Genomic DNA, 24,668 nt, shown 5'->3' on the forward strand with positions numbered 1-24,668 from the left:
TCTTCAGGGAACAAAAGCTTCCTTTGGCACAACTACAGCCACTGCTTGTTGTAGGTTACACATGTCTTTCCAGTCAAGCATGATTAATAACTGTTAAAAAAAATGCTCATGACCCATGGCAAGTATTCTTTCAACTATAATACCAGCATTATGGGCTCTGAATCTCAGTAATTTTAAAATGTGCTTCTACAATGGAACTATAATTTAATTACTTTTTCTGCAGCCTGTTCCATTTTGTTTCATCACTTTGATTGCACCATGCGCTTGGCAGCTTATGGGAGACTGCATCTGCCTCCAGGATTATTTCGCTGGGCTCTTTCGACATCTGTTTCTGAAAATGACTTTATTTGCAGTGGCATAAAGAATAATCAGAGACTTGTTTAATCCAGATAAATTGGAAAAGAGAGAGACACAGAGACAGAGTTGGAAGCAGGGAAGAGACAGGGGAGAAAGAGAAAGCAAATCTATGCTGCATGCTGCAGAAGACATCAAAATAATCTGACCTGTTCCTGTGCTTCTGAAAATGCTGTTATCTGATGGATGATATGATACATGAAAAGATGAGTCACTGCGTCAGTTCCTTTTAATGTTTGGGTGGAGTTCATAGATGCAATACATAAGGCATCCTAGCTAAATCTTCATGTTGTGCTTGATCAGTTTAATATAATTTTCATGAAGTACATTTGCAACCACATCCCTTGAGAATCACAAAGCAGTCTGAAACGATCTGTAGCAGTTGACAAAAGTCCCTATAATAAATGAGCTAAACCCAGGCTCCAGCATGACCTGACATCCTTCCAAACGCGGCTACAGCCAACACCTGTTGCAGAGTGCCATAGCACGGGCCGCCGAGCACACAGTTTAGCAGTCACCCTGATGGATAACTTCCCGCATATCAGCAGACGTGAACTGGGTCACCTGTGTATCAGATGAGCAAGTGCAAGGCATCTATAACTTGTCCGTGCCTGTGTCAGCTTGTATTCAACACAATGGAAATCACCACTGGCGACTGCTGTTTATTTTTGTGTTATGGGTGGGTTTGTTAACCCACAAACCTGCAGACCGTCATAAGCATTTAAGGAAGTGCTCTATAACAGACCACAGGTGTTGGTCAGGTTTCATTTTGTTCTTTCTCTTTGTTTATTTTTCGCAGGGGGTGAACAGATATTTGTCAAGAAGCATCCACTGCCTCAATGAGGAAGTGCTGCAGGAAGGCACCTCTGGCAACAGAAGAAGAGTAACGACTGAACAAGCCATACAATGTGGCTTTAGGGACCAGGACCACTAAAATTCAAAGCACCAGAGTGGGCAGACCATAAAGATAACAAGCAAAACAATCCCCAACATGCCCTCACTTTCGAGAGTTTAAAATCTTGCCTGTCTTGTTGTTCCTTTTCTTTTGGAGATTTTTTTCTGTGTTATTTGATGGTCTTCTGGGTTCTATTGCTGTAGCAGGCACATCAGGAGCAGTCGCACTGAACAGATTATCCAGCTGGTTTGAACACATGTATTTTGCTAGGAATTACTTAAAGACAATCCAAAAGGAGGCCATACAGTTCTCAGAATAATGAAGAAAAATCATTGTCCCTGAAAGTAATAGGTATCATGCAAACACGCAATAGCTGGACCTGAACTTGGTAATAGCCTGATTCCCATAGTCATGTAGCCTTAATTAAGTATCACAAGCATTTGGGCTTTCCTTTCCCATATGGCCAGACTGACTCTTGCCCCAGTCAACAGCAGTCCCAGCTTCCTTCTGGGACTTCATCCATCCAGGGCATGTAACTCCCTGCGCCTCCAAAGATGTGCTCTTATGAGGTGCTGATGCGCTATGCTGCTGTCCCCGTGGGAAGGTCACAAAAAGGAAAGACAAAAAATTCCTCCTCTTCTCTATTTCACCGCCTCGCCTTTCCTCAGCAAAAAACAGCAGGTGAGCTGAGGACGTTGAAAAGCTCAAAGCTTCCACGTTGCTGATCTACTTACAGGCAATACGAGAACCAAAACTCCTCCGGCAACCTGGGTGTCTAGTAACTTGGCAAGCTTGACACACTGCATTTGGAAGCCTGGTTATTTTCATAAAAGACTTAATCCCAAAAGCAAACATCTCAAGCTTTTGGAAGGAAACACAGAGCAAAACAAAAATACACAGCTAACAAAAAGGAAAAGAGCCATCAGAGTATTTTGCTGAAGAATTATCTGAAACCCAAGAGAACAAGGTTCTCTCCCCACCTTCCTAACCAACTCCCCGATATCTCTCTGATGTCTGAAGAAGACGTGAAGATTTGATAGAAGACATCACCTATTCATAGAAGGTTTCTATTTGGCTAAAACAGGCAGGGAGACTGCCCTGAAGAGAAATAAGTTTCAGTGGCAGGGCATGCCTGTGAAAATCCTATTAACAGATATTATTAACAATTATTTTCCTTTTTTCTTTCTTTTTAAAAAAATTTAGATAAATTCTCTTCCTCCCTTCATTTTCTACCTCACAAGCATGGGCTGTAACAGAGCAGTTGCGCAGGGCCAATGGCCATGCAAAGAAATTACTCATTGCTTTTCTAGAGCTTCAAAGTAAACTGTACACAGCATAAGACATGCAGAGGGTTATTACAATTTGACAAGGCTTTGTTGTCTTGCCAGTATTACAAAAGAACAAAAGCCATCACGCTTAATTAGAAATTCTCCCTAAAGAATTTATAAGAATTTATTGCTCAACAGCCAAGGTGAAAACAGGTTTGCATCTGAAGCACCAGCTAGTGACCGCTATTGGACAATGAGCAGATGTCTGTGCCGTACTGCTGGTCAGAAGTGGCTTGGTAGCACCTCTGTGCCCAGGATGTTTCACAAAAAGTGTCCTTAAAGACAGGATAAGTGTTTGAACATACAGATGTTTACCTTAGCTTAGTCACATGAACTTGGGAGGAAGCTTTCAGACTGTTGGTAGCAACTGAAGAGACAGCAGACAATGTAATCCCTTAAGCACTAATAATAAAAGCAGTTTGTAAGGTCAGGGTCAAGTCAGGACAGGGCAGCACGGGGTAAGTGGCTCTTTACTCAGGTTACTTAAGAGAGCAACACAGTTGTAAGCTTGTTGCCTGTGCTGATGCCAGTTTGGATGCTGGTGCTAGCATCTGCTCAGATGTTCAGAGGTTGGGTACGTGCTTCGGTAAGCAACTGAACCAGCATCGGACGGAGTCTCTTGCCAGCAGGACGCAGAGAGGGAAGGCTGAATGAGGAAAGAGTGGGAGCTGCACCCCGACACCAAGGGAGCAGAGGGTCATGTGGAGCTGACTCGTATTCCTACCGGAGATGACTGGAGAAGTGAAAGGAGAAAGGGTGAAAAGGTGGCACTGAGTAGAGAAGGGTACTTTTGCCATCAACTGAGGAGGGACAGAAGGTGCCTGACACCGCAAAAAGAAGAGGAGACAGCAGCCAGCTAACTTGGCTATATTTTTTTTTTTTTCTTCAAGGAGCTGATGAAAGTAGCATTGAGAGAGACAGGGAAAGAGTCAGTGGAGATGGAGTAATTGACAGGAGGGAAGAGACCAGCCAAACTGGTGCTAGGAGTCTGGGATTGCATCAGCCATGATCAATATTAAGAATGAAGTAGGCATAAAAGTTGAAAAAGCATCAGGATTGGTGCTCCTGGCACGGCATTCAGAGCCCTGGAAACAGAGTATAGGTATGGTCACGTTTGATTCATACACGCTTGAGACAAGCAGCGTGAGGATAATGTGTCTGTCCTCTTAAAAGCAATTTTTTAAGAGGTAAAACTCGCGTTTTGAGTAAATTTGAATAACCAGCTTGGAATCTAGCTATTTAAGGTTCAGACAGGGAATTTCAGCATTCATTCACAGCAGCAATACAGGTCTCCTGCCACCATAAGACTACGGCTTTGCACAGGACTGCATTTAAAACAGAAGCTCCCCCAAGGTGGTAACAGAGCCACCCTGTGTCTATTTTCAACTGTCTGTAAGAGTTAAATTCACTGTTATGGCTTCACCTGTATGAAAATGGTTTTACCTGTTTTTTGGTGCAACTTGTGGGTCAGACTGGGCCACAGAGAATCTTTTTCAGCAGAATTGCTGGACTGTGATTATCAAAGTGTTAATGTGGGTCATTTGCATCTCTATTTTTTGCCTTCATTTAAGAAAAGATGAAAATGAAAAGTAAGAGGAGGTGACCACTCTACCGTAGTATTTCAGGTTCGGAGTTTCCTCCAAAAAAGATTGAAGATTAATTCCCTTCCCCAGTGAGGACTGCTGACCATGTGACAAGACCCAAACCAAAGCTCTCCTTCTCCCGTCACCGCAGGCTCACCCACAGGCACGTGAGACCCATCTCAGGAAGTGGCAGGAAGAACAGTTCATGCTCCATCCAAGACACTTCCCCTGAACTCCAGCAGTAAGAGAAATTCAGTTTATGCAAAAGTACAACCTGCCTTTTACCCACCACCCTGTCTTAGGCAGGGCACAGAAACACTTTTTGAAGGCACTTTAAAGGCTACACTGGTAACAGGGAGTAGCTCCTCCAAAAGAGAAATCAACTTATGTCAGTAGAAACAGCAGACATGCCTCCTAAGTGTCTAGATGCTGGAAGGTCCTTAGTTATTTAGGTGCAGCTGACTGTATAAATGGGTGATTTAGGCCCCTTAATCCAAGCACATGGAGGATCCTGGAACCTGCCCAGTGTGGGCATAGCTGCAGCCAAACCACCATGCCATCAGATCTTGTTACCGTGTAACAAATGATGTCTGCAGTCATTCTATCTTAAAAAAAGATCATAACTATAGGACAGTTATCCCCCAGCAGCTATGCACAGAGACTGTCCAAGACTGCCTGGAGCCAACTAGTTACACCCAACGATGCATCTGAAGAGCTGACCTGCTCAACAGAGTTGCTTTTAGGTCAGCACAGAAGGAGGACCACACGATAGCGTATTAACTGTTCCTCCTCCCTTTCCCCTTGACATGGTCCATACAAATTAACCATTTTTCTTGCAGCATTTAAGGAAATCTACTTAGAAATTGCTTTCTGATGCTCCATTTCTCAACTATGTAATTGATTTTCATCTACAACTTATATACACATCCTTGAAGTGAAATCAATTAAGAGCAGCTGAAATGAAAATGGACCCTGTTTCTAATGGGCAGATCTAGTTCCTGTCTGTAGCTATTCTCCACCTCAATAGGGGAAGTGATAAGATACAGAAGGAAAATAATCTGTGTGGGAGGCTTCACTGTGCTGTGCTTAATTAACTGCTGTTCAATATGTGGAACACACAGCAGTGTGCGCCTTCATATACACACACATACTTACATATAAAACCAATGTGCACTGGTAACCGGGTTGATATATTTTCTATAAACTGAGATAGGACACCAAAACATTGCCAAGAGGAACTAGTCTGCATTAATTTATAAAATGAGTCAAGATTTTCCCAGACTGTAACAGCTCTGAGCCTGTTTAATACTGAGTTCACGAGCAGGATCTTTTTCTTCAGGATCTAAGTCTTCAATTGCTACCATGAAGATGAAGGTCTGCCTTTGCAACGGCACTCAGTCAAGCTATCTAGAGTCTTCCCAACCTGTACTGTAATATAAAATCAAGATAATTGAGAGATTAGCCATGCAATGCACATATACATATATATATTCATTCTGATGGAGTCCTACATGCATAAAACTGCCTGTGTTAGCCCCAACACTCCCTCAGTGCTCAGAGATAATATTCTGATCACATAAAATGCAGCAGAAACCACCGTTTTATCACACAGACTTTCTATACACAAATGTCAGATTATGTATTGTTCTTGCCAATGCAAATGTCAGTTTGGATCGTTCGTAGGCTACAGACACACCCCAGGTTACTCTGGGTCCTCTGTGGAGCTGAGGCATGAATTCTCAGCACCATGCAAGACAAAAAACCTTTGCTGCAGTGATAGGCAAGGGTACATTGGTCCTGCCTTTCTGGCATGAAGGAGGCCCAAATAAAATATTAAGTCCCTGCACTGTCGACCCCTAAAATGCAACCTCAAACAAAAACAGGGCAGGACGACTTCTGTCGATATGTAAAATTAATGATCCAGCTTCTCTGGTCTGTGAGCACAGGCGAATGGGGAGTGGAAGGTCACAGGTAGGGCTCTTCTGGGCACAAACTGGACCTTTAAGAAGGGATGTCAGGCATCTAAAAACCATGGAATGGACAACAGCACAACGCTTGGTGGGTGACTTCTACAGATAACCACTCCTTTACTGTTTCTACAGCAATCTGTTGATTATAAAAGGCTGCTGGTGGATGTCTGTAAGATAAGAGGGTGAAAAAGAGGGCATTTTAGGGAAAGGAAATATCAGACATACACGGCATGTTAAATGTTTCCCTCTGTTTCCCTTGACTTCCCTGTGCTCTAAACAGGAAAGGTGGTGAACCACTCTGAAGGATTTCCTGGGCTTTACCGATAGTCTCCAAATGGCTCGACTTCACAATTTCTCATCGTGACAGATTTGGTTAATGGCAAAATTGAGGAAAAAAGATGTAGACAGCCTGAAAACGTTGAACCTAATCATTTTGTGGTTTTGGGTTTTTTTTTGTGTTAAAGTCTGAGAAACATAAATTCTGTTGAAGTATTAGGACCTTGGAGAATTATACAGGTAATTTGTTATTATGGCTGGCTGAATAAAAACCCCCAAAACCTCCAACAACACATCATTGCCTTCCAAAGTATTTCTTCAAAGATGAAGTTTCAAATGCTACATAAAGCCTAAGACATCATGTTTTATATGAGGCATGTACGTGTTAATAGAGGGACATCTGTGATGATATCCCAAAGTCCTAGGCAAACTAACAGTGCCTCTCCTCCCTCCGAGCCATGCTGCCTGCTTCCTTCCCTGCATCAGGTCTCTGCCAGCTACTTCAAGAGACTCAAACCCAAATATTCTGAATTTCTGCAAGCTATTTTGTTAAGAATTCCTAAATGAGAAACTAGTCTAAAAGTCCTATTTCTATTACCTAAACATTTGTCAAATATCATCCATTCCCAGGCATTTTTGCTATTAAAAAACAGTGGAAGCCAGCTGTCCCGGGAGTACAGATAACCGAGATAACCACAGTACTGAAATGTTACTGTACTCTAATAGTGCTTGAGAAGACGAGCAAAAATAATAGCAAAACAACAAAAGAGTTGCAAGTATGAAATGCAAAGATGACTAAATACTTAAGCAGTACCTTTCAGGTCATGCAAATACATAATGCAAGTCATTCCCTTTCTATTCCATGAATCACAGAACCACAGAAGCTGATGTAGAGGAATAGTTACAGCTACATGTTCTCTTCCCCTGTACCCCCCTACTCCACCCCCCCTCAGCTGCTGACAACCTAGCACTTCTGGAAACGACTGCTTTGCCATCCAGTTTTTGGAAATACAAAATGCAAAACTCAGTGTGTCTTACCTCCTCCTTACTGATGGACTATTAACACAACCTGGCTTGACTTTACATGCAGACTGAATATGCTAACAGCGGCACTCTTTCATAAAACAAGATACAGAGTTATTAATTTTGCCACCAAAGTCATCAGACCAGAGTTTCTTACTCATGGCCATGAAATTTCTTTCAGATGACATACTTAAAAAAAAAAAAAAAAATTAAGAATCCATAGAGGGGAGGATAAAATGACTCATATATTTTAGCAAAACATAAGCTTGCAACTCTGAGACATGTAGGTTTGGCAGGAAGCAAATTTGTACACAGCCTATTACAAAAGGCATCTTATTGGTCTCTCCCACAAATGCATAAGTAACTGACAGGCTACTTGAAAAACTTTCAGGAAAACAGCTTTTTCATGGAAAACTGAGTTGTTCTGTTGTTGTCTTTTTTTTTTAAATTTTAAACAAAGAGTCTTATTTTTTGCATGAAGGACATTCCAAATTCCACTTTCCAACTTTAATCACAAAATACATTTGCAGCACATTTTAGAACAACAATGGCTCTTCACAGGGAGAAGGCTTTGCTGGATGAACTGGCAGCTAGCAGATATCATGTAGCTGCTAGAATACCAAAGAGTGAACCCACTGGCCAGGCTCTCTCCTTTCCCCTTTTCAGATCTTGCCCAAAGCAGTTGCAGTCTGAGCTTTGAGAGAAAACTCCCTTTCCTCATCCTGTTCTCCTTTGCTCGAACGTGAATGCACCTCTGGACTGTGACCAGGAACAAGGACTTCTGTCTCGGTGTGGAAGAGGGACACTCTCCTGTCCCCTGTCCTCCTGCTCCACAGAGGAGCAGCTCAGAATGAGCAATGAAACACAATTATGGAGGGATGGCTGGACCAAAACTGCTAGCAATGACAAAAGATAGGCATGAAGCCCTACACTGACAGCACATGCACTACAGAAAATGGCAGAGTTACCCTGAAGTCCAGGTTCAGGTGGGTGAAAGTCCCTGTGCCCAGTATTTCCTGTTGGGTAGGTGCCTCTGGTGGATGCAGCCAGAATATACAGAAACTGAGTCCAAGGTCTCAGGTGCAGTTGAAGCCATCTGAATCCAATCACCTATGCCATTTCCTACACCGCAGCCATCTCCTAGCTCCTGCAGGAATTCTGGCCAAGCACAGCCTTGCTATTTAGATCTATACATCCTATGATTGCAACTTCAAGACTCACAAACTTACAGCTCTGCTTTCACTATCAAAAATGGTGCTGCAAATTCTGCAGACATTTAAGACAGTAACATCCCATGGATTATCTGTGGACTTACCTAGCTCAGAGCAAGGGGGCAAAAGGCCTCCCCACTCATTGCAGGTAGGTAATAATTGTAACAGCTATGCAGGACCAAAGCAAATGGAAACAACATCTAGTTCTATATGTAGGCTTAACTGTGAGAGCATTAGTCTGCACAACAGGCTTTCTAGTAAGGGCTAACTAGATCCATACTACAAGTTTCAGCATGGGCTATCAAGGGACAAGACGATGTAATTTTTGGGTGCTAAAGCTCTGCCGATACAACCACCTTCCAGGCCAATAGATGCTCAAAACCACATACCTACCAGAAGTAGTTTACTGTCCTTGGAGATTGTGTACAAGCTAGAATGTGTTCACTTGCTAGTCCAAGCTGTAAACCCACAAGGGGTGCACTCGTGGTACAGTACTGCAGGTTTACAAAGCCATGCTAGTGTTTACATCACCTGAGCACATGCCCTTAATTTTGCTGGGACTACTTAAGTGATTGAAGGTATACAGGATTGGGCCTTATCCTTGTGCTGGTAACATTACCTTGAACTCTGCAAGGTGAAGAGCCATTTACATCTTCAGTAGATTAAAAGTGTTGACTTCATTTGAGTTTGCTTTTCAAACAAATTTAATTTGGAGGATTTTGTGTCCCTTTTGTTCCTGGTACGTAAAAAGCTAATCCACTTATTTTGGTACACATCCCTGCTTTAAGATGCTTTATGACTGCACACGTTTTGTGATAGAGTTACAATTTATCATATGCTGGCACTGAAGGAGATTAAATCCAAAATCTTGCAATACTGTGACAGTTAAGTGTCGCTATGAACACTGAAGCTAGTTCAACCACTGCTTGTCACCAGTTTGATAAATACAATGTTTTTAACCTGCTGGTAAATTGTCTGTAAAGAAAATAAAGTTTTTATAAGTGTGTTTGCCATTCTCAGGTGTACTGGGATTGATTTATCTGGCTACAGGTTTATCCTGAACCGTTCACAGTGAATAACAAATTGACTGGACAACATATGGCATTTGGTATTCAAGGACAGTTGTGTGTGCAACAAACTTGGTTTATTCCATCATAGGGCAATCTGGCTCAAATTAATATCACAAAACAATATTACTCTATTTAATACAACCTGGTTTATATGTACCTTCAAAAGGTACTGATAGATACACACAAAACAGTTTCTAATTTAACAGTTTGTTTAGAGGTTTTTAGTTTCTGACTCTGGTTTCATGCACAATGTAACTAGCCTTTCGAAACACTGATAGCTCTTTAAATGTGTGCACGAAGCTGACATAAAATTTCCATGGACATGGAATAAAGAAATAAATTCAAATTAATCAAACATTCTCCCTCTATCTATGTACATATGTATTTAAGAACTGTAAGTGACCCTGAGCCAGTTCAGCTCAGACTCCCAAGCTCCGGGTATCACAGCAGGCAAGTCCACGTGCACATTGCACATCCTTATCTCCAGTACACATGCTATTGCTTTCACATCCTTAGCAGCCCCCTAGGTAACCTCACAGATAATGAGGAATATTTCATTAGAAGATGTTGAAACTGCTTTGTTTCCATAAAATATTTGGGTAGTGGCAGATAATGCTATTTCTGACAATTCTTTCTTTCTTTCATTAGGAAACTCCCAAGAAGGTGCTGCCACATCACAACAGTGGCACTGCACACCCTCACACTGTAAAAATGAAAGCAGAGTTACAGAAACATTTTATGTGATGACATATGCAGTTTAAGAAGTCTCCATCCTTTTTTCTTTATATTTGTGTTTTTCCTGCAGCCCTCTATCCCCTCAGTCAAGCTGATGCAACTGTAAACTGAACAAAACTGTACTGATTTGACTTGAAAACCAAACCAAATTAAAAAAATAAACCCAAAATCTGGATCTGGTTTATAGCACAACCCTGCAAATAATCATCTGGCACAACATGGAAGTAGGTGAACAACAGTGCAGGAATGGTGACTTATTAAACTGTCTTTGCTGACTGAGAAAATGTTTGTGTAACCATACCGGGCTATACAAAATGGATGGTACCGAAGAATGAGATGATACCTTCTTTCCCTAGCAGTTTTGCCCATTTCTAGTTGGCCAGGGTTAAAATTTTCTGCTGTTTCTCAGGGACCACAAGACAACTTGGTACTGGTCTGTAATTCCTTGCTGTTTCTCAATCATGCTGTCTCAGTTCCTGGAAGGGACGTGTTCGTGGAGCTGAGTTTCTCAGCAACGTGCAGCGAAACTGCCTTTGTGTTAGCAAAACAGGAGGAGTAGTCATTGCTTACTATTGCTGCCTTCATCAGTCTTAGAGCTGCAGTGTTAGTAGTTAACCAAATTGGAAAGACGTGTCAAATCGGGAGGCTATATTAACCTGCAAATCTTCTTCAACAATTTACACATCAAATCACAGGTCTGATCTTTCTCTTTTGAAAAGAGCACCATACATTGTTTTCCAGCTAGCTGTGACAACTAAATGCTCAATACAGACTGAAAAGTCAAAAAAAAAAAAAAAAAAAATTACTGTGCTTTCTTATATATTAATTATAACTTTTTAAGAAAATAAAAGCTTTGTTGCAAACACATTTTGATCACTGAATGAAAATGTTCTTTCACATTTCCGAAATGTTTTGAGATCCCTAGAGAGAAGATAATGTGTAAGCCTTACCGTTAAAATTACCACCTCCTCATCCTTAGAGAAACAGTAAGCAAAATGCCTATGGTGAATTTTAACGCAGCAGAAATGCAGACACTATTTCTCCATGAAAATTTATCTTTTTTTCCCCATTTCAGAAAAGTAGTTGGGTCCAGATTTTATCAGGTGAAATTCAACAGTAGATGTCCTGTCAAAGGCATGCCAAGCAAGCTGAATTTATTTTAGTGATCTGCTGGCACGCCAGTGTAAATGGCTCAGTGTTATTAACTGAATTCTTCCTGCTCACCTGAAGTGGATTTAAACTAATTTTTGTTTTGCAGGAAGAACCACACAAGAGTAATCTGATTAGCTTAGAAGCTGCTGGAATGATTAAAGAAGATGCTTAAACTGAAGTGTGTGGCAAGGAACAACAACTAGTACCAGCAGGTTTCTTGCTTTTCCCATCAAAGACCCAGAAGCAAACTTTACCATCCCATTTCTATGCCAGTGTCCTGGTACATCATTGTATAACCATCTTGTTCTGACAGTTTTGCTAATGTGATTTTTGGAGATGGGTTGAAACCAAGACCTGAGCTGAGAATGCCAGACTCTGAAGTGGCACTTCTTCCTAACTCTACCCACAAGTATTTCCACCAAGCCGCAACAGACAGATCAAAGCTTCAAAACGGAGCCTTATCTTTCTTTTCTTTTTTTCCCCCTCCATTAAAAAAATATAATTCCCTATATTATATTTTAATAATCTGCAGTGTCTTGCCCAATGAAAATAAGGCTCTGCAAAATATCTGCAGTTCCTCATTAAGCCTCTCTAGATCAGGAAAGGATTGTTGCTTCTGGCTAGCTGGAGAACACATGCCAGTGATCACAAAATCACAAAGATCTAAGCAGCTAAGGATTGCATGCTCCTAACATCTCCCCAGAGGTCCTGCTGTCCTCAGTAACTCACTGGTTCAAGCTCATGACCCACATCCTGCCCACTAAAACAAAATTTGCATTGACACTTGTGCCTGGCTCTCAGATCCAAACTTGCCTTTGCTGTCTTCTGCAGGCCTGGTAGGCTGGTGGCCTCCTGCCAGCAGCATCTTTGGACCAACTTGAATTTTTATAAGTCTTCAAACCTGGACAGACACTTCCTCTCCCTGCATAACAAACCACAGAGAATGACCATTTCTCACCATTGGCTTGCACCCTCCAGACTTGGGATGACAACATGTCCAAAGCTCAGGCTGTCCCACAGCTGGGCCCCCCTGCTGCCATCGCAGCTGTGCACACTGTGTTGGGAACCTTGGGGAGCAGATCAGCCTGGCTTGCCCGTGGGCAGGAGCCAAAAGGAAAGGATAAGCCTGGCTGGACTTCTTCCTTCCCACGCTACCCAGAGCCAGTTCCTAGTCCCAATGCCTTCCTTCTCCCTGCCACCCTGGGGCAGTGCCAGCAGTGAAGTCTCCTGCCTCAAGTTCATCTGATTTAAACACAAGACCGTCATTTCCTTTCCTGAAGTCATCCTCCCTCTTCATCACACAATTGTCAATTCCTAGATTAACTTCTTCGACAACATCCTCATTCATTACACCAAACTGATTCATGCCCTGAACACTGCTCATCTCATGCCCAAAGGGAATGCTGCTCCTCTGGAAAAACGGCTGCAATTATGTCATTCATGACTATAACACGATATGTAATAAGGCCAAATTGAAGGCACAGAAGAAACCACACATCTGGCTTTTCCTAGCTTCCAAGAGCTTGTTTCTGCCACTTTAAAACTCTTTTCATGTTGTTTTTCAGTGCAATACTACACACTCTTTGTTAAGCACTGACAGTGTGGTTAGTGCCACAGTGGACACAGATATAGAGAGAGTCTCTGTCTTGAGAAATATCCTTTCAAGCAAAAAAGATGCATGAAGAAAAGAGCCTGAACCCTTTTGGCCTCACAGAACTTCATGATCTTCACCTCCCACTGCCAGCAAAGTGAAACCTACAGGCATAGCAGCCCTGCACCACTGCTAGGGGACACACGGGAATTCCTTCAGATGGAAATAAAACTAAACACCACCTAAGTCTATATTGTTACCAGTCTACAGTGTGGCAGCATTTACAGCACAGATATTAAATCCCCAGTGTTCCACCAACCTTCATTCATAAACACAGTCTGGGGCTTTTTTTTTTGAGCAAACAACTTGCACTTTGAGCCTCATCGATATGGAGGCTATACCTTAACAATTACTTCATTAAGCTTCATTGTTCTAATCAATATCATGTCCACTTTTGTTCTGCTTTACAATTAGCGTCACATAATGCACAAGTCATCACACACTGATTTTTTTAAATAAGTCAGAGCTGTACTGCATGCAAGTGATCAACACCAAGAAAAAGCAGCACTACCTTTGGTTCTGCCCTCTCCTTCCTTGGAAGCCAGAGTCCTCTCCCTGCTATGCTCAGCCTGTTTCCATTTCTAAAAAGTGCAATTTTAATATGCTGAGAATTTTAGGCACTCCAACAATTTGTAGACACGTTTGGGCTTCTGAATATGAAGGGTCACTCTAGGCTAAATTAAAAAGGACTGAATAATCATTTATTTTAAACAAAGACTCTTTTGTTCCCTGAAGTTGTTGCTATGCACATTGATGCGGGAATATAACTTGATCACAGGAAACAAGAAAGCTTTGTAGCTTGCATTTTTTTGGCTTACAAACCCAGTCCTGTTCACAGTGGTCACAAAGACATCACTTGATTTTTCACCAGTATTAGTAATGAAACAATCTTTTCTTGCTAACGTTTAGTGCTGCACACTTAATACACAACTGTAATACAACAGACCTGTCTTTATGGGGTTTGGGGCTTGAAAGCCTGTTTTTTGCACAGTGTTAGTGATTCAGACACTGAATGGTACCAGTTATGGGCAATGGGTGATGGCTTACAGTCAGTCCAGCCGTGCCTCTTCATAGCCAGTTCACACGGTGCAAGCCAGATCCCAGACCTGCTCACGCTGCCCCCTGCGACCTTTTGCTTTCCAGTTTGGACAGGCCATGAGGTACTCCATAGCATAAGGCAAGGCTGCCTCAGAGAAACAATCCTCTCAGGGCAGACTTGTGCCAGGAGTGATAAAGTTGGAGGCAGAGAAGACCTACCCAAACCCTGGAAGCCATCACAGTCTGGTGCTGCTGTGCTGTGCAGTTGTGGGTGCAGACAGGCGGTCGAAGGAGCTCCCTGGCCTCAGACCAGACCTGGGACAGCTCTGGGCATTTCAACAGCACGGGGTATTTTCATTTGTGGTCATGTAGGTTTAAGTGCTCACTTGTATATGGGCCTTTAGCTAAGGAAAATTAGCTTACAAAGTGTATTTCATTCAAGAATAAATGAAACAGAGCCATGGATAAGTGAAATGACTTTGGGAGCTGAGGCAAAAAAAAACCCCAAACATTTCTTGCTGTTGAGTGGGTCTTTAGTAAGCCACTCAAAGCCTGGAAACAATATTTTCTCCTCTCTGACCACAACAAACTGCATCTTCGCTAACCCTAGCATCAGAGAAAATCAGCTATTGCTGCCCTTCTCCAGTTACAGCTGAATCACTCTTGGCTCCGCAAGCAAAGCAAGGATGGGAACTTGAGGCTGGAGAGGCAGGAAAACTTCCTCGATCCCCTTCCCAAAGAAGGAGCTGTACTAAGTGTCTGCTTTAAGACTGCCAGGATGTGAAGGTATTGTCTTGTTCTCTGCTGGAGCATGAGCATATATGATGTGAGGCACCAAGTGGCTTAGCAATTCAGGAATAGCAAGCAATGCAAATCATCTCACAAAGCAGCACATAAGGAGACAGTCTTTTTGCCACCGCACGATATCAATGACAATTTGGACAGAGCACTTTTCATCTGTCACTGATCTAGAATTTGCTTGATTTTGTCACGCTGAGTTATCATATGGTCTTACACTGAAAGCAACTTCATTCATCAGTTACCCTCATCTCACAAGAGGAAACTGTAATACTATTGCATTTTACATGAAAGAAAATAGCATATCAGTTAAAAAATTGGAATGGACTGCCTGTCTTAAGGACTTTTCTAATAAAATGAGTTAGATGCGCTTTTCTGGCATTGCTAATACCAATTTTCACTGTGTATGTATTTAGTGATATTCTGTATCAGGAGATGTCAAAATGCACCTAATTTGTTCACAACAATTCTGCAAAACCGTTAAAACAGGCAGCCCACAACAACCTTCGTTGGTTCAGTGGCAAAATTGTATCCACTCTAACCTGAAGCACACTTCCAACCGTGTCATGGACACGTTAGGTGAGCATTCACACACTGGTTTGCTCAGGCAGTGGGATTAGTGCAGGAAAAGAGAGAACACTCTGTTGCCTTAACATGATGCCTTTACCCTAGGGAGACCCTCTTTCCTTCTTATTTCCTCTGCAAAGAAAATCTAGCTGTCAAGTGTCAGTCTGAACTCAGACTAAAATGTTGATAAGATTTCAACAACATAAAACTGCCTTGTTCGTTTCCGAGCTTTGCAACAACTAGAAATAATCTCAGGAAAATAGAAGTACCTACTGATAACGTGTGGAAGCTTGAATTAAAATCAACACGTCATGATTTTCTGCCCCCTACCCTAACGTACAGGGACTAGAATAATGTATAAAGTCAAATTCTGAGGATGTAGAAAACCCACCAACAACAGAGCTCTTGCTTGCCTGTTTTTTTGGCTCTTCAGTTTGGTTCTGCTCTGTTAAGCTAGGATGAAATCACAGCAAACACTACACTAACTCTTCTGTTAATTAACAACCTGCTTCGCAACTGCACTTTTCATTCCCACAAAAAGTGCTGCATTTTCACAAAGTATCACTTGTAGTAAGGCATTCAAACATGCTAATGGCAGCTTTGCCTCCCAGGGAGATGTATGGGCTTACTCTGCATTAGTTAAAGACTTCTGAGTTGATTTCCTTTTATTACTGTTACTATAACTATTTGAAAAAAAATAGAATTTGTTTTATTTTTGCAAACTTGCACAAATCCAGCTCAAGAACAGATAAAATGATACCTTGATATGCTTTACAAAGATACACATAACCCAGCTGGGTTTATAACAGTATCACAGAAACGCAGATAGGAGGGGGGCTGGGAAGAAAAAATTCGTCAGACATCCTTGGTTTTTTCCACATCACAGAAATGGAAGACAGGCTACTCTGCATTGGCTATGATGGGAATGGGACAGAGAAACAACTGCAGACTGTGCAAAGAAGATGTGATTGTAAATTGCAACATATGCAAATTGTTCAGTGTAGCTGCCTATAAACATTGTTGTTTTTTTTTTTTTTATGATCTTCACTTGTATTGTTATTGAGTATTTCAGGTTTTATTCCTTTGCTTTATTTTTATCTGGTTGCTGGGTAGTAATAAGAACGATTTAAAAGTTTAGTCACAAGACAACAGGATCCAGCACTTGGTTATTAAAAACTCCTGTTTACTGCAAACACTGACGTACGCAAATAAAGAATCTGGGTCAAAAAAGCACAACAGAGGATGCTACCTGTCTTTGTACTGAATAGCAGGCAGCTGGGAAATTGGCAAGCTTTAGCACAAAAACAGTAGGAAACTGCTTTAATGTGATGATTTATTTTTTTATAAGCGCATTTTTAGATGTTCAGCTAAAGTAAGAAAAGTTGGTGTTTCCTGTTGAATTAATGCTTCACTTTCCAATAGATCTAGGCATCTGTGGCTCCTATTTCAGTGTCCGTGCAGTAGTGAAATTCATTTTGCTAGGCACCTCTGCACTGATTGTATTGCTAAACAAATTAGCCAGGGACAGGACTTGTGGGTCTGGGAAGAAGCACTCTTCAGAATAGTTGTCCACTGCTAGATAGGGAAAGAGAGAGAAGAGATGCCTTGGAGAACATGTTATTAGGAAACTGCCTGGGAAGAGAAGCCCCAGGGATCTTGCTCTATTTTGAAAGCAGCTGCTATACAGATAACATATAATAATCTGCCTGGAAGATTCTAGGGTAATGTTATAACTAGAATAAAATTGATGATGCAATTTTTGACCATGTGTAAGTGGTGGGAGATTGTACAATATTAAGAAAAAGACAAAAACCAGGCCACTGCATGAAGAGAATATCTGGAGTGCATCAGGAGTAAGTTAACAGAGCATGGAGAAATGAACACAATGGGGCCAGAGAGCCCCAGACCAATTTACAATGATTTGTAATGATTCTCCAAAATAACAAATCAACATAGATGTCATATCCAGTCATCATCCAAACAATATGGCACTTTCCCAACCAGATCTTTAAGAGAGTAATTTGTCCCTTGAAACTGAGCATTAGGATGAGCCATTTTTTAATGAAATGTGCAAATAATACCTTTAAAAAAAAATTCAATAGACAAACATATTTGATTATAGATGTTACTTGTTGAAGGTGTAGCCCGACTTGAAAATGTCATGCATCAAGACTTGAAGGCTCTTCAGAAGTCTACACACACACAGCACATTATGCATTGTTAGTCTTTTAGTCGTATTTGCACACAAATTTGGTCAAACAAAGCTAGCAGATTTTTTTAAAAATTCATTTTCTGAAAACATATATGCAAATCACATATATAAAGCCTTTACTACCTTGATCTCACTAGATGTTGTTTTCAGTAGGACTAATAAAAGTCTAGAGTAAATTGATTTAGCTTATTGGTATTACTGCATAGGGAAGGGCAAGGCAGATTATGCTCTAAACTACGTTAAGAATAGTTAGATACACTCGCTGTAGGTGTTTTAAAAAGAGGATCTAATTTTAAAAGAAAAGAAATAATTTTAAAATGTTCCTCTAAATCCATATGACCTGCAAAAATTAAGTTCTTGAAAACTAAAATTAAAAGCCTCAGACTCCTCTCGTGGAAACCATCAGGAGCTCTGCCGTGAGAGTAAATGGCAGCCACATCAATGGCAGCAGAAATGGTAGATAAATTCATTGCCTACAAGTATAGCTTTATTTAAAAAAAATCCATAGGCATAAGATTAATTTGTTACAATGTATATGTTAGGTGTTACAGATTCGATCAGTGAAATGAAAAGTTAGGATAAATCCATCACTGCCAATTAAGATGTATTAAAGATAATATTGTCTCTTTGGTGTTCTTACAAATTTAAAGGCATTTAACCTTAGGGTATTGTTATTCAGCCCCTGTATGTGAGCATTAGCCTATGTCTTAATGATGCTTGTTAATATATACACCTTAACAGGCTGTTTTCTTCATTTAAAGGTGAACCGCCAAGCAAAAAGACTATGTCCCTACCGTTGCTTTAGGATGTATTAAGGAACTGAAGTAGCAGGACTGAGCATTTTTGCTTAAACATTGCGTGCTAACATATTTTGTCTTGTTTTCTCTTTCAGCCCCTTCTTCAGGGAGGGGCTCTGAGCAATGCAGCATCTTGTTTTGTTGAAGTTTTATCGTTTGCTTCCTTTGAAATGCACAAGCTGCTTTATCTTTAGCTTTGAGAGGATTTTTTAACTTGCCCGCTGTCTGGATCTGGGTGTCTCCTGCATCTCGAAAAAAAAGGGGCAGTTGGGTTTGGGAACTTGCATAAAGTCTGGATGCCTGTTGGCTTCCGCTCCCACGCCCCTCGAAGAGGGGAAGCGTAAGCCCAGGCTGCTCAGTGAACAACTGCGCTGTTGCACTTGAAGGCACGTGCACTGCCAGTCTGGGAGGAAGAGGGAAGGCCTGCAGTCACCCTGCAAGCTGAAGGTGTGTCTGGTCCCTGCTGTTGGGTTTGATATACTTCTGGAAGTCCCTAAAACTTCTTTGGATGACTTTGTTCATTTATTGTCCTCAAGAATCCCACTGCTATTGCTCAACCTACAGTGACAGGCAGACCGTTCCCAATGCATGATTAAATATATACAGGAGCACAAAGTAAAGAACAAGAACCTATATTCTCCCTTAGGAAATCAGGACCAGTTATCAGTACTAGCAGTGATGCAGACAGACACTTTATGGAATGATTAAAAACATTTGAGATGAATGACAGGGCCTAGTTTTCCAAGACAACATCCCACAAAAAGTGTCAGCTTCTTGAGTGGGAACTTCTTTGTTTAGATAAAGAAAACCTTTGAACTAAGCTCTTCCCTGGTACACTTGAAGAAGGCTTTCTATTGCACCACACTTACAGAAACTGCTAGCCCTGACCGGGCTGGCCAAAAGGTAAGACTAAAGGTGTCCTTTGCCTCTCCCTGTAACGAAATGAGAAGCGGTACTCACCCTGCAAAGAGCAGGCTTTGCCGTTTGTGAACGTGGCAGAAGGGCTGTCCTAGGCACTAGCATTATAGCAGGCAGGTGAAAGAGACAGTTGTCAATCTCTCAATGCCTTGCTTGTATAAAATGCACTATGTTAGAACTGAATTGTGCTGCTAATGAAATCGTATTGTTAAACGAAGCCATTTAACATGGACAAGCATTAATCAGAACTAATTACTTCATTTTTAAACAGTGTCCATGTTAAAAATAGAAGATCATTGAACTCTTTCTTTGTTAGGAAAACACAATTAATACAAGACAGTACTCCCACTCCCATTAGAGGCTTACATAGGCTCACCGAGCTTACATAAGAGAAGACAACAGATGCTGTGGAGAAAAAGACATTTTTCTCTATATGCCACCCTGCTGTCCTCTCCCATCCCTGCCCACCAGCTTTGAAGAGGGCAAGATACAGCTCTCCATTGATCCACTGGGCACAGTTTCAGCCATCTCAATGAATGAATCTGAAGGTAGAAACAAAAGAATCGTAACATTTTGTTCTACACACTGAACCTCAAAGGTCTTGATCTTGAAATGTCACTGGTCAGAGATGTCCAAACAAATATGCTTCAGCCAGAATTGTAACCTTTAACAAAAAGGTACAACTACTTTCTAAGGACATATGTCTGCAGCACAAATACAATGTATACAAATAAAAACAAATCCAACACCACAGCTTGTCTTTAATAGCACTTAATTTACATAACAAAACCAGAATTGAGTGTTTATGGAACTGGCAAAGGATTGAGATGACGGTTTTACCTTCAAACTGCTGCTAAAAAAAGCCTCAATTTCCACAGACACTTCCCAATGCATTACCTTTTCAGTAATGAGTGCTAGGAGATCTAAAAAGAGATGGGTGCTTTCTGAAATACAAATCCACAGCCAGTTGCTCCTTCAGACAGCAAAATTCACCTCAGAGTAATTTCCCTTTTTGCAGAGGACCAGCAAGATTTAAGTCCCTCTTGAACTTTCAAACTAGGGTTTAAATAAGACTTAGGAGAGGTACAGTTGCTATGCTGACCACATGCCTGAATGCTTAACTTAGGTGTGAAGTAAAGCATACGGAACACGAATCAACAAGCCTTGTGATCAATGGTGTCAAAGGCTGACAATACAAGCTAATATAAAAAATACAAAAATATCTAATAAAAACCAGCACAGGCACCTCCATATTCATCATCCATTGCTAGTAGTCAATTATCCACAATCTATGCAAGTGCATTTGAAGTCCTCCTTGTGTTATTTGAACATAAAATTGCACCAGGTCAGGTCAGTTTAAAAGGCTGGATTTCTTGTTGGCTGAAGTCCACATCTCTTTTCTTGCTGTACTTCAATGCCAGCTGCAAACTTCTAGTAAAGCTGCAGTATTCTATTTATTTATTTATTAAAATTAAGCCTCATATTAACACTAACAAATAATCCAAGTTAGCACTCACAGAGCTCAAAACTCCTTGGAACCAGTCAGTTTTGTTTAGGTTTGGCACCAGTGACTCTATTCAGCCTTTCTTTTCTCCAGCAAAAAGAAAGTCCCCAGCCACATTTTCACCCCTTCAACCCAAGTTCAAGCTTTTAAGAGCTCCTCAAGTGCTCTGCTACAGCTCTCGTTTTCAAATTGTTGAGGTTTGCCACCAGCCTCAGTGAGACGGGAAGCCCAGGACCCCCAACACGTGAGCTCCAGAACAGGGAGCACTGAGTGAGCTGCTCTAGAAGTGCTTTCAGCAGGCTGTCATCCAGCTTTATTCTCGTCTCTCTTCAGTTTCAATATCCTCATTCTGATATAAACTCCACATAATTTCTCTGCTTTTCTCTTATCCATTTAGATCACAAAACTGGCTTTTCCTTTCAACTGCTTATAAGCTGATCTGCTACATCATCGTCAGAAATTAATACCCCACATAGCAAATTGCCACAATTACATTACTAATAAGTTTTGATATTTCTACGATGACAAAAAACATGAGAACCACCACTTTGTGAAGACAAAAATGACACTACTATTTACAGGTGTGTCTGTGCAAAGGGCAATTTTCTGACACTCTGTTTTATTCAGTGAGTTGAAAAGAATCTCCCTGCCCAAGGTATGCTTAAGGAAATGCATGCAATAATTTAATTAGCTGTTGCAATTGTGTAGTTCATGTAAGGTTTTCTGTAGAAAACCCCCAGTTCGTGGGACTTCACTGGAAGGACTTGAGGAGTTCTCTTCATGCTGCACAAGAATGTTTCCACCCCACATTATTATGTGAAAAAGCGTCCCCTCCTGACAACATACTGTTCCAGTACTATTTGTGCTTAGCATGGGAGGCACTGGTGGCACAAATATTTGGTGTAAATAACCATATGTGGAGACAATGGTGTGGATTCAGTCTGCCATCCTGGATTCTGACTGAACGCCTCTAAACCACAACCTCTTACACGAACTTCATATCAGCTCACACGTAGTGTCTGCTACCAGGTAAGGCTATATCATTTCTATTTAGCACAATAACAAACAAAAAAAAATTATCACTAAGCACAGAAGTTAAAAACATCTACCTCTTTACACTACCGTGGAAAAATCTTAATGCAAGTAATCATTCCACCATGACTGGAGAATGATATCCATCAAATAAAGAAACTACATAGCTGAGCAGTAGTATTCTATCACTGAACATGGAGGTATGTGCCCAATCCATGTATATGTTGAAGAAAATATGGTATCAGAAAGGGGCAGGATGGCCAGCTGAAGAGAAGCTGGTGCAACTTCCTACTCTTCCATAGATCTGCTGGGTGATCTTGGGTGACCGCTGTTCAACGACCCCTCCTGTAAGCATGGCTAACAGTCTTGATGCTTTTCTGATCAAGGCACTGAGAAATCTCTTGGGGAGACATACTATAGCTAGAGATGTCCCGTTAAAAGGCCAGAAAGAGGTTTCTGAGCATTTCAGTTCTAAGAGCCTCTCCATGGCATCAGGTGGTGTCTTGCCCTGCTGTAGGGATAAGGTCATTTTGATGTGAGTAGCTGAGAAGCAGTTGTGTCAATACCTTCAAAATTCAGTAAAATTCTGGTTTGATCATCTTTTTTCCATTCCTTCCAGGAAGGCAAAATTTCAAGTCAAGGGTAAAACTTTGAGGTATCTTACATCCTTCCCTCTTCTCCCCCAAGAAAGTTTAGGACTGAGTCTTAGATGGGTCGATGCTGGTTCAGCTGTTCATACATTTGTATTGAAAAACAAAAAAAACCCTTCATTTATAGTTAGGAAAGTCATTCCAGGAAGCTGTGAGAAAGTAAAACATCATTGGGGAGCTCATTTAGAGAAAGCACAGCAGGACGTGCAGTCACAGAAAAACAATATTCAAAAAATCTGACCTAGATAACAGTATTTCCTAGTGACTAGAATTCATTTAAAAAACAGATTAAAAATGTACTGCACTGGATTCTTTGAAGCCTGAGTGTCACATTCAGTTTAAATAACCCAACCCAGCTAAAAATAAAAGCAACTTTTGTTTTTGTCTTACAAAAAAACAACAACAAAGCAAGCTGAGAGTTCTGCTATTAAGAAGAGTCTAATAATAAGTCAGTATGAAACAGAGCTCTGACTTTGTAGGGTTTTATATGAGTGAATGCTTTCTTTGGCTATGAGTGGAGCTGATAAGCTCACAGACCTGAGTGTTGGGTTCAAAGGGATTCCAAATGCAAAAGCAAAACTCAGCAGAAAGTCTCAAAGTTTCCATACTATAAAACTAAAGCTCTTTCACATAATTTTAGTGGAAAATCATGATTATTAAATTATGCTGTCTCATGGTAGCAGTGTGTTAGGAAGTCTCCTTCAGGCCTTTCCTACTTCCCTGCTTCTCCCTGAGTGCTACAGTGAAAATCCTTCTTACAAAAGGAGGCTCAGCTGTGTCCCTCACAGAGAGGAAGAAGGGAGAATCAAACTCTTTCCTCCTTGAGAAAGCTTTCGAGTTGTGTTGAATACAGCCCCAGGTTACCTCTCCATTTCAAGCAGCTACTCATATGCTTCTACACTCAAAGTTAAGCATGTGCTTAAGCACTGTGCTAATGCCAAAGTGCTTTTCTACATCAAGCATATATTCACCTTACAAGTAGATACAGTTTACTTTAAAACCTTTACTGTTCTGTAAGCATGAATAAAGGGATGAAGTTCATGGACTTGTCCATCTTTTCCTGTAAAAATAACATGATTCATTACAAAATGTTTTGTAGTGTAAATTCAAAACTTTAGATCCCTGCAGAAGGTCCTCTGGACATCTCTGTGTCTGAAAAAGACACTCTCCCCACCCAACAAAAAACATAATCAAATCTCTAGTTTAAAGTTTGCTAAAAGAGAAGAATCACAGAACTGCAACCAACATAAACACACCTTCATGCTTACCACATTCAATGAGTTTGACAGTTTCTTAAAAATGACTCCAGAAGCAGCTTTGAATTGTGCAGCTGCTTTATACCTACTGACTGCGTGGTTAGCCACTTGTCACTTGACAGTATTTATTTTTGCCCTGAAACAGTTACAGGAGCCAAACTAAGATCTTATCTTTTAGAAAACACTAAAATAACGTAGGTAGCTGAGTGTGCTCCATTCTAGTCATTTTTTGCTTACTACTCATATTTGATATTCACTTCCTATCCATCAAGTCTTTTCCAAGCAAACTCATTAAAGAAGGTCAATTAGAAGATGACTACAGTTACTAGCTAATATAGGGCCCATTCATCCCCTGAAGATAGCAAAGTACCGGTCAACCATGTTGCAGGAAACAAAAGGTTCATTGCAACTTCTGCAACCTGGACAGTAAGCACTCCGCAAAACAATCCCAACTGGAATTAACAGCAGCGACTGAAGAGGTTGCTGGTCCTCCCATCCTCTTCCCACACCACCCCATTGCCACAGTCAAATCTGATGAGTTAGTGGCTCAAAGTCCCCAGCCACCTCAGCTCACACGCTGCCTCAACACCAAATAAAACCTGAAGGTGGATTACACTGCTGGGAGCTGCAGTGGCTGGGGAGCAGGCG

This window comes from Gymnogyps californianus, chromosome 2 (genome assembly GCF_018139145.2).
Source record: "Gymnogyps californianus isolate 813 chromosome 2, ASM1813914v2, whole genome shotgun sequence".
In the NCBI taxonomy this organism is placed as follows: domain Eukaryota; kingdom Metazoa; phylum Chordata; class Aves; order Accipitriformes; family Cathartidae; genus Gymnogyps; species Gymnogyps californianus.